Source organism: Nomascus leucogenys, chromosome 19 (genome assembly GCF_006542625.1).
Source record: "Nomascus leucogenys isolate Asia chromosome 19, Asia_NLE_v1, whole genome shotgun sequence".
Classification (NCBI taxonomy): Eukaryota; Metazoa; Chordata; class Mammalia; order Primates; family Hylobatidae; genus Nomascus; species Nomascus leucogenys.
The window spans coordinates 36,649,565-36,661,762 of NC_044399.1; the positions used below are offsets into that span (position 1 = coordinate 36,649,565).

General features: G+C 41.6%; 1 protein-coding gene and 1 pseudogene across 2 annotated transcripts in view; one reads left to right on the forward strand and one right to left on the reverse strand.

Annotated features, from left to right (window-relative positions):
* SSH2 (slingshot protein phosphatase 2) overlaps positions 1-12,198 on the forward strand; it is a 306,875-nt gene that overhangs the window by 69,344 nt on the left and 225,333 nt on the right. The window lies entirely within an intron of this gene.
* On the reverse strand, positions 5,679-6,252 carry LOC100585105 (annotated as a pseudogene).

Genomic DNA, 12,198 nt, shown 5'->3' on the forward strand with positions numbered 1-12,198 from the left:
TCTCCAGAAAAAGCTATTTCAAACATTCTGTGGCTGATATTAAGTTTTTGCGATCCTCTTTATGTGCAAAGTATATAACTATAGTGTTGTATTTCCCATTGTACTTAATTTTTTGCTTCCCAGTTTATTGGTGTAAATATTGGATTCTAGAAAACAATTGGTTCTCCCCAGTAAAGGCTTCAAAGACGAAGATTATGGGCCAGGCACGGTGGCTCATGCCTGTAGCACTTGGGGAGGCCCAGGTGGGCGGATCATGAGGTCAGGGGTTCAAGACCAGCCTGGCTAACATAGGGAAACCTTGTCTCTACTAAAAATACAAAGCCGATCATGGTGGCAGGCGCCTGTAGTCCCAGCTACTTGGGAGGCTAAGGCAGGAGAATCGCTTGAACCTGGCAGTCAGAGGTTGCAGTGAGCCGAGATCGCACCACTGCACTCTAGCCTGGACAGCACAGCAAGACTGTCTCAAGAAAAAAACAAAAAAAAGAAGAAGAAGATTATGGTGGTGGGCAGAATAATGGCCCCCAGTAGAGTCCTCATTCTAATCAGCTGTGAACCTGTAAATATGTTATTTTAACATAGTAAATGAGGAATTAAGGTTGCTAATCATATATAACTTTAAAATAGGAAGATTACCCTGGATTATCGGGGCAGGATGCAACATAATCAGTCACAAAGGCTGTTAAAGTAGAAGAGGGACACCCAAAACTATAAAAACCCTGGAAGACAACCTAGGTAGTACCATTCTGGACATAGGAACAGGCAAAGATTTTATGACACAGATGCCAAAAGCAATGGCAAAGAAGTAAAAGTTGACTCTAATTAAACTAAAGAGCTTCTGCACAGCAAAAGAAACTATCAACAGAGTGAACAGACAACCTGTAGAATGGGAGAAAATGTTTACAAACTATGCATCTGACAAAGGTCTGATATCCAACATTTATAAGGAACTTAAACAAATATACAAGAAAAAAAAAACAACTCCATTTAAAAGTGGGCCAAAGGGCCGGACACAGTGGCTCACACCTGTAATCCCAGCACTTTGGGAGGCTGAGGTGGGAGGATCACTTGAGGTCAGGAGTTCAAGAGTGGCCTGGCCAACGTGGTGAAACCTGTCTCTACTAAAAAATACAAAAATTAGCCGGGCGTCATGGCACACGCCTGTAATCCCAGCTACTTGGGAGGCTGAAGCACGAGAATTGCTTGAACCTGGGAGGCGTATGTTGCAGTGAGCTGAGATCATGCCACTGCACTCCAGCCTGGGGGACAGAGCAAGACTCCGTATCAAAAAAAAAAAAGAAAAAAAGTGAGCAAAGGAGACTGAGCACAGTAGCTCATGCCTGTAATCCAAGCAGTTTGGGAGGCCGAGGCAGGTGGATCACTTGAAGTCAGGAATTCGTGACTAGCCTGGCCAACATGGCGAAACCCTGTCCACACTAAAAATACAAAAATTAGCTGGGCATGGTGGCACGCTCCTGTAATCGCAGTGGCTGAAGCAAAAGAATTGCTTGAACCCAGGATGCAGAGGTTGCAGTGAGCTGAGATTGCACCACTGCACTCCATCCTGGGTGATAGAGTGAGACTCTGTCTCAAAAAAAAAAAAAAAAAAAAGTGGGCAAAGGACATGAAGAGACGCTTTTCAAAAGAAGACGTACATGTTGCCAACAATCATATGAAAAAAAGCTCAACATCACTGATCATTAGAGAAATGCAAATCAAAACCATAGTGAGATACCATCTCACAGCAGTCAGAATGACTATTATTAAAAGTCAAAAAATAACAAATGCTGAGGAGATTGTGGAGAAAATGGAATGCTTATACACTGTTAGTGGGAGTGTAAATTAGTTCAACCATTGTGGAAAGCAGCGTGGCAATTCCTCAAAGAGCTAAAAACAGAATTACCCCCAGCATGCTGGCTCACGCCTATAATCCCAGCACTTTGAGAGGCCAAGGCTGGTGGATCACCTGAGGTCAGGAGTTCAAAACCAGCTTGGTCAACATGGTGAAACCCTATCTCTACTAAAAATACAAAAAATTAGCTGGGTTTGGTGGTGGGCACCTGTAATCCCAGCTACTCAGGAGGTTGAGGCAGGAGAATCACTTGAACTCAGGAGGTGGAGGTTGCAGTGAGCCAAGGTCGCACCATTGCACTCCAGCCTGGAAAACGAGCGAAACTCCATCTCAAAAAAAACAGAGCTAACAATCCCATTACTGGGTATATACCCAAAGGAATATAAATCATTCCATCATAATGACACATGCATGTATATGTTCATTGCAGCCCTATTTACAACAGCAAAGACGTGGAATCAACCTAAATGCCCACTGATGATAGACTGGATAAAGAAAATGTGGTACATATACACCACAAAATACTATGCAGCCATAAAAAAAGAACAAGATCATGTCCTTTGCAGGAACATGGATGGAGCTGGATGCTGTTACCCTTAGCAAACTAACATAGGAACAGAAAACCAAATACCACATGTTCTTATAAGTGGGAGCTAAATGATGAGAACACATGGAAACATAGAGGGGAACACAGACACCAGGGCCTACCAGAGAGTGGAGGGTGCAAAGAAGGAGGGGATCAGGAAAAATAACTAATGAGTCCTAGGCTTAATACCTGGATGATGAAATAATCTATAAAGCAAACCCCTGTGACATGAGTTTATTCATATAACAAACCTGCATATATACCCAGGAACTTAAAAGTTAAAAAAAGAAAAAGAAAAAAAAGTGGAAGAGGAACCCAGGAAAGGAGGTCAGATTGATGCGATAAGAGAAGAACTCAACCCACCTTTACCAATATTGAAGATAGAGGAAGGGGGCCATGAGCCAAAGAATGCAGATAGCCACTAGATGCTAGAAAAGGCAAAGAAATTGATTATCCTAAAAATAGTTAGGGCTACCATAACAAGTATAAGCCATTTAAACAGACTGATCGCTTAAATAACAAATATTTATTTTCTCATAGTTTTGGAGACTGCAAGTCAAAGATCAATGTATTGGCAAGGGTTGATTTCTTCTGAGGCTGACCTTCGTGGCCTGTAGAAGGCTGTCCTCTCCCGCTGTTTTCACATGGTCTTTCCTCTGGGTGTATCTGTGTCCTAATCTCTTCTCTTTTTCTATTTTATTTTATTTTATTTTTTTTGAGACAGGGTCTTGCTCTGCCTTCTAGGCTAAAATGCAGTGGTGTGATCATAGCTCACTGTAAACTTGGACTGCTGGGCTCAAGCAATCCTTCTGCCTCAGTCTCCCGAGTAGCTAGGGCTACAGGCATGCCCAGCTATTTTGTTTTTATTTTTTTTGTAGAGATGGCATCTTGCTATGTTGCTCAGGCTGGTCTCGATCTCCTGGCCTCAAGTGATTCTCTTGCATTGGCCTCTCAAAGTGCTGGGATTATAGGCATGAGCCAGTACATGTGGCCCTAATCTCTTTTTATGAGAATATGAGTCATATTGGATTAGGGCCCACCCATATTGGAACCACCCCTAGGTTACTAAACCTCATTTTAACTTGATTACTCTTTAAAGGCTCTGTCTCCAAATACAACCACATTCTGAGGTACTGGGGATTGAAACTTAAACATGAATTTTGGGGGACACAATTTAGCCTGTAACATTCCCCTAGATCCTACAGAAGGAACACAGGTCTGCCAACTGTTTGATTTTAGGACTCCTTGCCTCTAGACTGTAAAATAATAAATGTATGTTGTTTAAGCCACCAAGTTTGTGGTAATTTGTTATAGCATATTAGAAAATGAGTTTAATTGTAAGTAACTTGAATCTATTAGTAGCAGGCTGATTAACTGAATCGTGGGATATCTCTACAATGAAATGTTATGCAGCAATCAGAAACAATGAAATGAATGTCTTAACAGACGAATGGATAAACAAAATGTCATATATGTGTGCAATGGAATATTATTCAGGCTTAAAAAGGAAGGAAATTCTGACACATGCTACAACATGCATGTATCTTGAGGACCTTATGCTAAGTAAGATAACTCAGTCAAAGACAAACACTGTATGATTCCACTTACATGAATTATCTAGACCAGTCAAAACTCATAGAAACAAAGTGAGTGGTAGTTGCTAAGGGTTGGAATAGGGGGAAATGAAGAGTTGTTTGATGGATATAGATTCAGTTCTTTGAGATGAAAAAGCTTTAGAGATTGACTGTACAACAATGTGAATATACTGAACTGTACAGTTAACAATAGTTAAGATGGGGCCAGGTGTGATGGCTTATGCCAACACTTTGGGAGGCCAAGGCAGGAGGATTGTTTGAGCCCAGGAGTTTGCAACCTTCCTGGGAAACATAGTGAGACCCCATCTCTACAGAAAAATTTAAAAATTACCTGGGTGTCATAATTTTTAGTCCCAGCAACTAGGGAGGCTGAGATGGGAGGATCGCTTGAGCCTGAGAGGTCCAGGCTTCAATGAGCCATGATCACACCACTTTACTTCAGCCTGGGTGACAGCAAGACTCTGTCTCAAAAAAATCAGTTAAGATGGTTGATATGGTTTGACTGTGTCCCCACCCAAATCTCATCTTGAATTCCCACGTATTGTGGGAGGGAAACTCTGGTAGGAGGTAACTGAATCATGGGGCAAGTCTTTCCCATGCTGTTCTCATGATAGTGAATAAGTCTCATGAGATCTGATGATTTTAAAGAGAGGAGTTCCCCTGCACAAGCTCTCTCTCTTTACCTGCTGCCATCCATGTAAGATGTGACTTGCTCTTCCTTGCCTTCTGCCATGATTGTGAGGCTTCCCCAGCCACATGGAACTGTAAGCCCAATTAAACCTCTTTCTTTGTAAATTGCCCAGTTTTGGGTATGTCTTTGTCAGCAGCGTGAAAACAGACTAATACAGTAAATTGGTACCAGTAGAATGCTGAAATGAGTTAAGACTTTGGGGGACTGTTGGGAAGGCATGATTGGTTTTGAAATGTGAGGACATGAGATTTGGGAGGGGCCAGGGGTGGAATGATATGGTTTGGCTGCGTCCCCAACCAAATCTTGAATTCTGACATGTTGTGGGAGGGACCCGGTGGGGGGTAATTGAATCATGGGTAAATTTTATGTTATGTCATTTTTTATGTTATGTGGTTTTTAAAAAGTAGTGAAACAAAGATACTAAGTTTAAAAGGCAAGGGCAGAAAAATAGGTGCAGTGTGCTTTCATTTGTGTATTTTGGAGAAAGAACATCTACACATACAATGCTTGTATGTACACAGAATAATCCTGAAAGGATTCCTTAGGAACTGGCATAGTGATTACTTCTAGGAATGGGCTTGTGGTAGGTGGGAGGACGGGGATGGAGGAAGACTTAAAAATACTCTTTGGCACCTTCTTAGTTGTTTACCACATATATGTGTTACATACTAAAATAATTGTTTTTGAGGGTTTTGTTTATTTGTTTTTGTTTTTTGAGACAGAGTCTCACTCTGTTGCCCAAGCGGTAGTGCAGTGGTGGGATCACGGCTCACTGCAGCCTCAACCTCCTGGGCTCAAACGGTCCTCTCGCCTCAGCCTGTTGCGTACCTGGGATTATAGGCATGCACCACCAAGCCCAGCTGTAATAGAGGTCTTTTAATGCATCATTAAAATATCACAAACAGGTCTTAGCAACCATACAGTATCTTGTTTCTGTAGCTGGACAACTCTTAGATCTTATTTATTAGCCTGCTAAACTGTTCCTTTTTCAATGACATACAGATCATCTGAAAGTTTTCTGTTATCTTTGTTTTTAACTGTTGTGGATTGCTAAATCAAAGCAGTTGAATTTGAAACAAACTGAGTGTCATTTCCTTCAAGGATTAATACATTTTTCTGGACTTAAGATAACTGAATAAGCAACACCTGGCCTTATCTAAACCATCCGGATGTATTTTTCACCCAAGAAATTTTGGATTTCATCAAGAGACCCATGCTCCTGGATAACTAAGTTGATGGGGAAAGGAGCATGCACAGACCTCATCTTGTAATGGAAGCCCAGTGTAACACCCTTGATCATGTTCTGTACATGATTACAAATAGTGCAAGCAGTAGCCACTTCCTTTCTATTTCCCAATCATTTGTCGACCTAGCGCCTCTTCTTTTCCAAGGAGAATGCATCCTACATTGATGTAATTGAAGTCCCTCCCTAACTTTCTCTGGGGCTCTTCAAAATAACTGTGCATCCTTTCAGAGTGATGTCTGCATTTTCTGGAATGTCAATAGTCTGATCGCCAAGAATGGTCTTCATTCTCTCAGTAGATACAGCAAAGAATTGAAATAATTGTTTTTAAATGTATAATTTGCACAAAGACTTTAGAGAATTTCCTTAGTTGGATCAGACACAGACTATGAAATTGCTTTGTCAATGCAGTTATACCTAAGTGCCAGGGTATGTCTTAGCCTTTAAAGGATTAAAAGCTCTTACTCCCAAAGTTGCTGGGCTTTGGGGTATAAATATATTTTATTGTTTGATGTCTGATAGTATATTTTTGTTTTTATTTTTTGAGGCAGGATCTCACTCTATTGTGCAGGCTGGAGTGCAGTGGCGTGATCTCGGCTCACTGCAGCCTCAACTTGCTGAGCTCAGGCGATCCTTTGACCTCAGCCCCCCGAGTAGATGGGACTACAGGTGCACGCCACCATGCCCAGCTAATTTTTTGTATTTTTAGTAGAGAACGGGGTTTTGCCAATGTTGCCCAGGCTGGTCTGAAACTCCTGGGCTCCAGTGATCTGCCTGCCTCAGCCTCCCAAATTGTTGGGATTACAGGCATGGGCCACCACGCCCAGCCTATGTGTCTAATAGTATATTTTCAGAGTCACTAGTTTCTTTAAGTACAGCTGCAATGTATTCACTTAGAACCACAAAAAAAGATTTTAAAAAAAAAGGAGAGGATGAAAGATGGAAGAAAAAAGGAAAGAGGAAAGAAATAGTAAATGTTCTCTGCCTCTTAAAACCATATAATCTATAACAAGAATAGGGTAAAAGAGACTTAACAGTAACAACAGGGCAACAGGTTTTGACTCTTGTGGGATTATTTATTCTTTTGTTTTGTTTTGTTTTGTTTTTAGATGGAGTCTTGCTCTGTCTCCCAGGCTGGAGTGCAGTGGCGCAATCTTGGCTCACTGCAACCTCTGCCTCCTGGGTTCAAATGATTCTCCTGCCTCAGCCCCCCGAGTAGCTGGGATTACAGGCACCTGCCACCACACCCAGCTAATTTTGTATTTTTAGTAGAGATGGGATTTTGCCATGTTGGCTAGGCTGGTCTCGAACTCCTGACCTCAGGTGATCCACCTGCCTCGGCCTCCCAAAGTGCTGGGATTACAGGTGTGAGCCACCATGCCCGCCCTCTTGTGGGATTATTTCTTAAGACTTCTGCTTGTAAATTGTTGGGTAACTGCACAAGTTAGATTTTAACACTCTTGAAAACCTCCTTCTTAGTACATGAGTTCTTGCATCATACAGTCCATATAAAAATTGCAACATTTTATTACTATAATTGTTCCTTAGAAGCTGTTCTGGATTGAAACTTCTTGTTATGGTGCAGATGTTTTTCTTACCAACAATCTTAACCCCTATTTTTCTCCACACAATACTTAGCTAAAGGGACATGTTTCCCCAAGTCATATCCTATCTTTGTAGTTTTTGTGTCCCCATAAAAAGCAAAAAACTGTTTTTGTAACCTGTTCAGTTACCTTTCCCTTTTTGTTTGGTGTTTTACCTTAGCTACTAATAATTCAGCACCCAGAAAAGTGCTTAATACACAGTAGAGGTACAATAAATGGCTCATTGTGAGCTCAGTTGCTTCCAGGTTATGTAGGGAATATGATTTTGTCTTTAAGAATGAAAAACACTTAAGACTTGGTATAAGCAAAATTTCCCTTGAAGACAAAAGTTTCTTTGAAAGAAAATTTTAACCCAAATGTATAAGCCTTTTACATCTAGGAAGGAGATTAATATTATTATAGTAATATCTATTATTATTATTAGAAGCAGCAGTAATAGTGGCAACATCAGAAGCTAAGTTATTCTAAATGCTTTATTACTTTTTTTTTTTGGTAGAAACATGTGTCTTGCTATGTTGTGCAGACTGGACTTGAACTCCCAGGCTCAAGTCCTCCCACATCAGCCTCTAGAGCGGCTGAGTATCTAGAACTACAGGCACATGTTACCACAACTGGCTGTAAGTCTCTAAATGCTTTTCTTATGTTATCTCTCATACAATCTTTCCAACAACCCTAATAGATAGATGTTATTGTTGTGCCCATTTTTATGGATGAGGAAACTGAGCTCAAAGAAATTAAGGAATGTGCTCAAAATCACACTGCTAGTAAGTGGCAGAACCAGGATATGAACTCAGTTTAGTTAAGATTTGGGCTTGATACATCCAATGCAAGAATATGAGTTTGACTTTGCCCTCCTCAAAATTCCTGCCAAAGGGACACGCAAAAGAAGAAAATAAAGAAAAGAGAATTGGTATCTGCCCTACAAACTGGGGAAGATCACCACCTTCATGCTAGAAGAAACATTGAGGGAATTTACAATATGAAATTCAGGCAATGAGGCTGAGGTAAAGGTCTAACACTGAGAGGTGCTATATATAATTAAGCCCACCTAGGCCAGGCGCGGTGGTTCATGCCTGTAATCCCAGCACTTTGGGAGGCCAAGGTGGGCAGACCACAAGGTCAGGAGATGGAGACCATCCTTGTCAACATGGCGAAACCCTGTCTCTACTAAAAATACAAAAATTAGCCGGTCGTTGTGGTGCGCACCTGTAATCCCAGCTACTCGGAAGGCTGAGGCAAGAGAATCACTTGAATCCGGGAGGCGGAGGCTGCAGTGAGCCGAGATTGCACCACTGCACTCCAGCCTGGGCAACAGAGAGTGAGACTCTGGGAAAAAAAAAAAAAAATCTCTGCAGTGAATTAAGGCTGCATTTTGTATTCCTAGCTTACTAAAAATGTTTGAAACCAGAAATGACTATTTTGTCAAACGCTTTTTAGCATCTATTTAAATAATTGTGTAGTTTAGTAGAGGTCCTAAATATTAATTCGTCCTTGAAATCTTGGAATAAGCCATAGCCTCATGAGAAAGACTGTTCACTCTGCAGAACCCGGAAACAATTCAGGAATTAGAATTACAGGTCTTGGCTGGGCATGGTGGCTCACGCCTGTAATCCCAGCACTTTGGGAGGCCGAGGTGGACGGATCACGAGGTGAGCAGATAGAGACCATCCTGGCTAACACGATGAAACCCCATCTCTACTAAAAATACAAAAAATTAGCTAGCGTGTTGGCACGCGCCTGTAGTCCCAGCTACTCGGGAGAGGCAGGAGAATCACTTGAACCCAGGAGGCGGAGGTTGCAGAGAGCCATGATTGCACCACTGTACTCCAGCCTGGGTGACAGAGACTCCGTCTCAAAAATAATAATAATAATAATAATAATTACCAGGTCTCAGAAGGCAGGGAAATGAACTTGACCTTTGTCCTTTGTCTTCCTTTAAGTTTCTCAGAATTTAATTTAGAACTAAATATGTTGGTTACAAGTAAACACTTGTTCCATGAATCAATTATGTTGTAATGCCATCAGCCCACTTTAATGGATACCTTGTATCTTAATGAATTGTTTCAATTGATGAATATATATATAAAGTCTTAAAATAACTTTAGGAATGCAAGTGTGGTTACAGGACCTCTTTCTTGAAAGGTCATTTTTTTTTCTTTGAGACAGTGTCGCTCTGTCACCCATTCTGGTGGCGTGATCTTGGCTCACTGCAATCTTCACCTCCCAGGTTGAAGTGATTCTTCTGTCTCAGCCTCCCCAGTAGCTGGGATTACAATTGAGCGCCACCACACCTGGCTAATTTTTGTATTTTTAGTAGAGATGGGTTTTCACCATGTTGGGCAGGCTGGTCTTGAACTCTTGACCTCAGGTGGTCCACCCGCCTCAGCCTCCCAAAGTGCTGTGATTACAGGCATGAGCCACCGTGCCCGGCTGAAAGGTCATTTTGAAAGAGCTAGTGTGGACATCTGAAATATTTATAAGAATGAAAGCTGCAACATCTTAACTAGTGTAATTTGGTTTAATTTGTACTTTTCTCTCTTCAGGTTTGTTTTGTTTTGTTTTTGGAGACAGGATCTAGCTCTGTTGCCCAGGCCAGATGGCAGCAGCACAATTATGGCTCACTTGAAGCCTTGAACTCCTAAACTCAAGTGATCCTCCCACCTCGGCCTCCCAACTAGTTGGGCCTACAGAGGTGTGCCACCATACTTGGCTGATTATTATTATTTTTTTTTTTGTCAGGAAGATGGGGTCTTACTATGTTGCCCAGGTAGGTTTCCAACTCCTGGGCTCAAGCTCTCTCCAGTTATTATTATTATTGTTATTATTAATATTTTTGAGATGGAGTTTTGCTGTTATTGCCCAGGCTGCCGTGCTATGACCATGATCTTGGCCCACTGTAATCTCCACCACCTGGGTTCAAGCGATTCTCCTGCCTCAGCCTCCAGAGTAGCTGGGATTACAGGTGCCCACCACCATGCCCAGCTAATTTTTTGTATTTTTAGTAGAGACAGGATTTTACCACATTGGCCAGGCTGGTCTTGAACTCCTGACCTCAGGTGATCCACCCTCCTCCCAAAGTGTTGGGATTACAGGCGTGAGCCACCATGCCCGGCCTCTCTCTAGTTTTTATACTGTGACAGTGACAAGCCACTTTTGATGTGCTTAGTATTATCTATATTAGTATCTGTTGTAGTATGAGAGCTTGGGAAGATTGAAAGCAGCTCTGATCTCTACCATTTTAATTCTTTCAAATATTTATTATTAAGCCTTTAGCTTTCCTAATACGAGTTCCAGAGGTCTTCAAATATTTTATATATTTTTTAAGCTAGATGGAGAGTAAATGTTCTTATTTTCCCCCCTCCAAAATATAAGAGAACAAGAATTAAAAAGACTTTACATTTGTAGGATTTTTAACAATGATTTTTGTTTGTTTGTTTGTTTTTTGAGATGGAGTCTCGCTCGGTAGCCCAGGCTGGAGTGCAGTGGCGTGATCTCGGCTCACTGCAACGTCCACCTCCCAGGTTCACGCCATTCTCCTGCCTCAGCCTCCCGAGTAGCTGGGACTGCAGGCGCCCGCCACCACACCCGGCTAATTTTTTGTATTTTTAGTAGAGACAGGGTTTCACCATGTTAGTCAGGATGGTCTTGATCTCCTGACCTCGTGATCCACCCGCCTCGGCCTCCCAAAGTGCTGGGATTATAGGCGTGAGCCACCACGCCCGGCCAACAATGATTTTAAATATTTGGTTATTTCTGATTATTTTCTAAAAGAGGAAGAGAGAGGGACAATGCCAGATGAGACTCGGTTTTAAGACAGAAAACTAAAAGTAGACAAAGGGTCAGAGTAGAAAAAAAATGAGAAGGAAGTAAACCAGGAGCAAGGCTGTTATCAGAAAGAGTAACTCTGAGCTTTACTTTCTTTCATTTAAGTTTCTTTGCACTCTAAAACTCTTATCTCTGAGGGTATACTTCAGATGAAACACAGCACTTACCTGTGAAAAATTAAAGTAGGAATCAACTAGGATAGCCATAAAGTAGTTATAAGTTTCAGCCACTGGTAGTGAGAAGTTTTAATGACGTAAGCTTATGCATCATTGATCCATGTAGGGATAACTCAGTTTCCAGCTGCTGTTAGCTAACAGCAAACATTTGAATAGAATCTAATGAGTCAGAGTTGGAGCCTTTTCTGTTCCCTTTTTTGAGTTGTTAGTCATAGGGAAAAATACTCCTATGTTACCAGCTGATTATTTCACTCCTTTGTCTTATTTTCCTTGTCTTCTAGACAGATTTTTAGAAAGAGATTAGAGAACAGAAGAAAAGGTTTTAAATTGTTTTCTGGCGCCTGTTGGGGGACTTGGGTAGGGCATGTCTCCTGGTTCTTTTTTTTTCTTTTCGAGATGGAATCTTGCACTGTCACCCAGGCTGGAGTGCAATGGCGTGATCTCAGCTCACTGAAACCTCCGCCCCCTGGGTTCATGCAATTCTCCTGCCTCAGCCTCCCCAGTAGCTGGGATTACAGGCACACACTGCCACGCCCGGCTAATATAGATAGATAGATAGATAGATAGATAGATAGATAGATAGATAGATAGAGATATATATTTTTTGTAGTACAGACAGGGTTTCACTA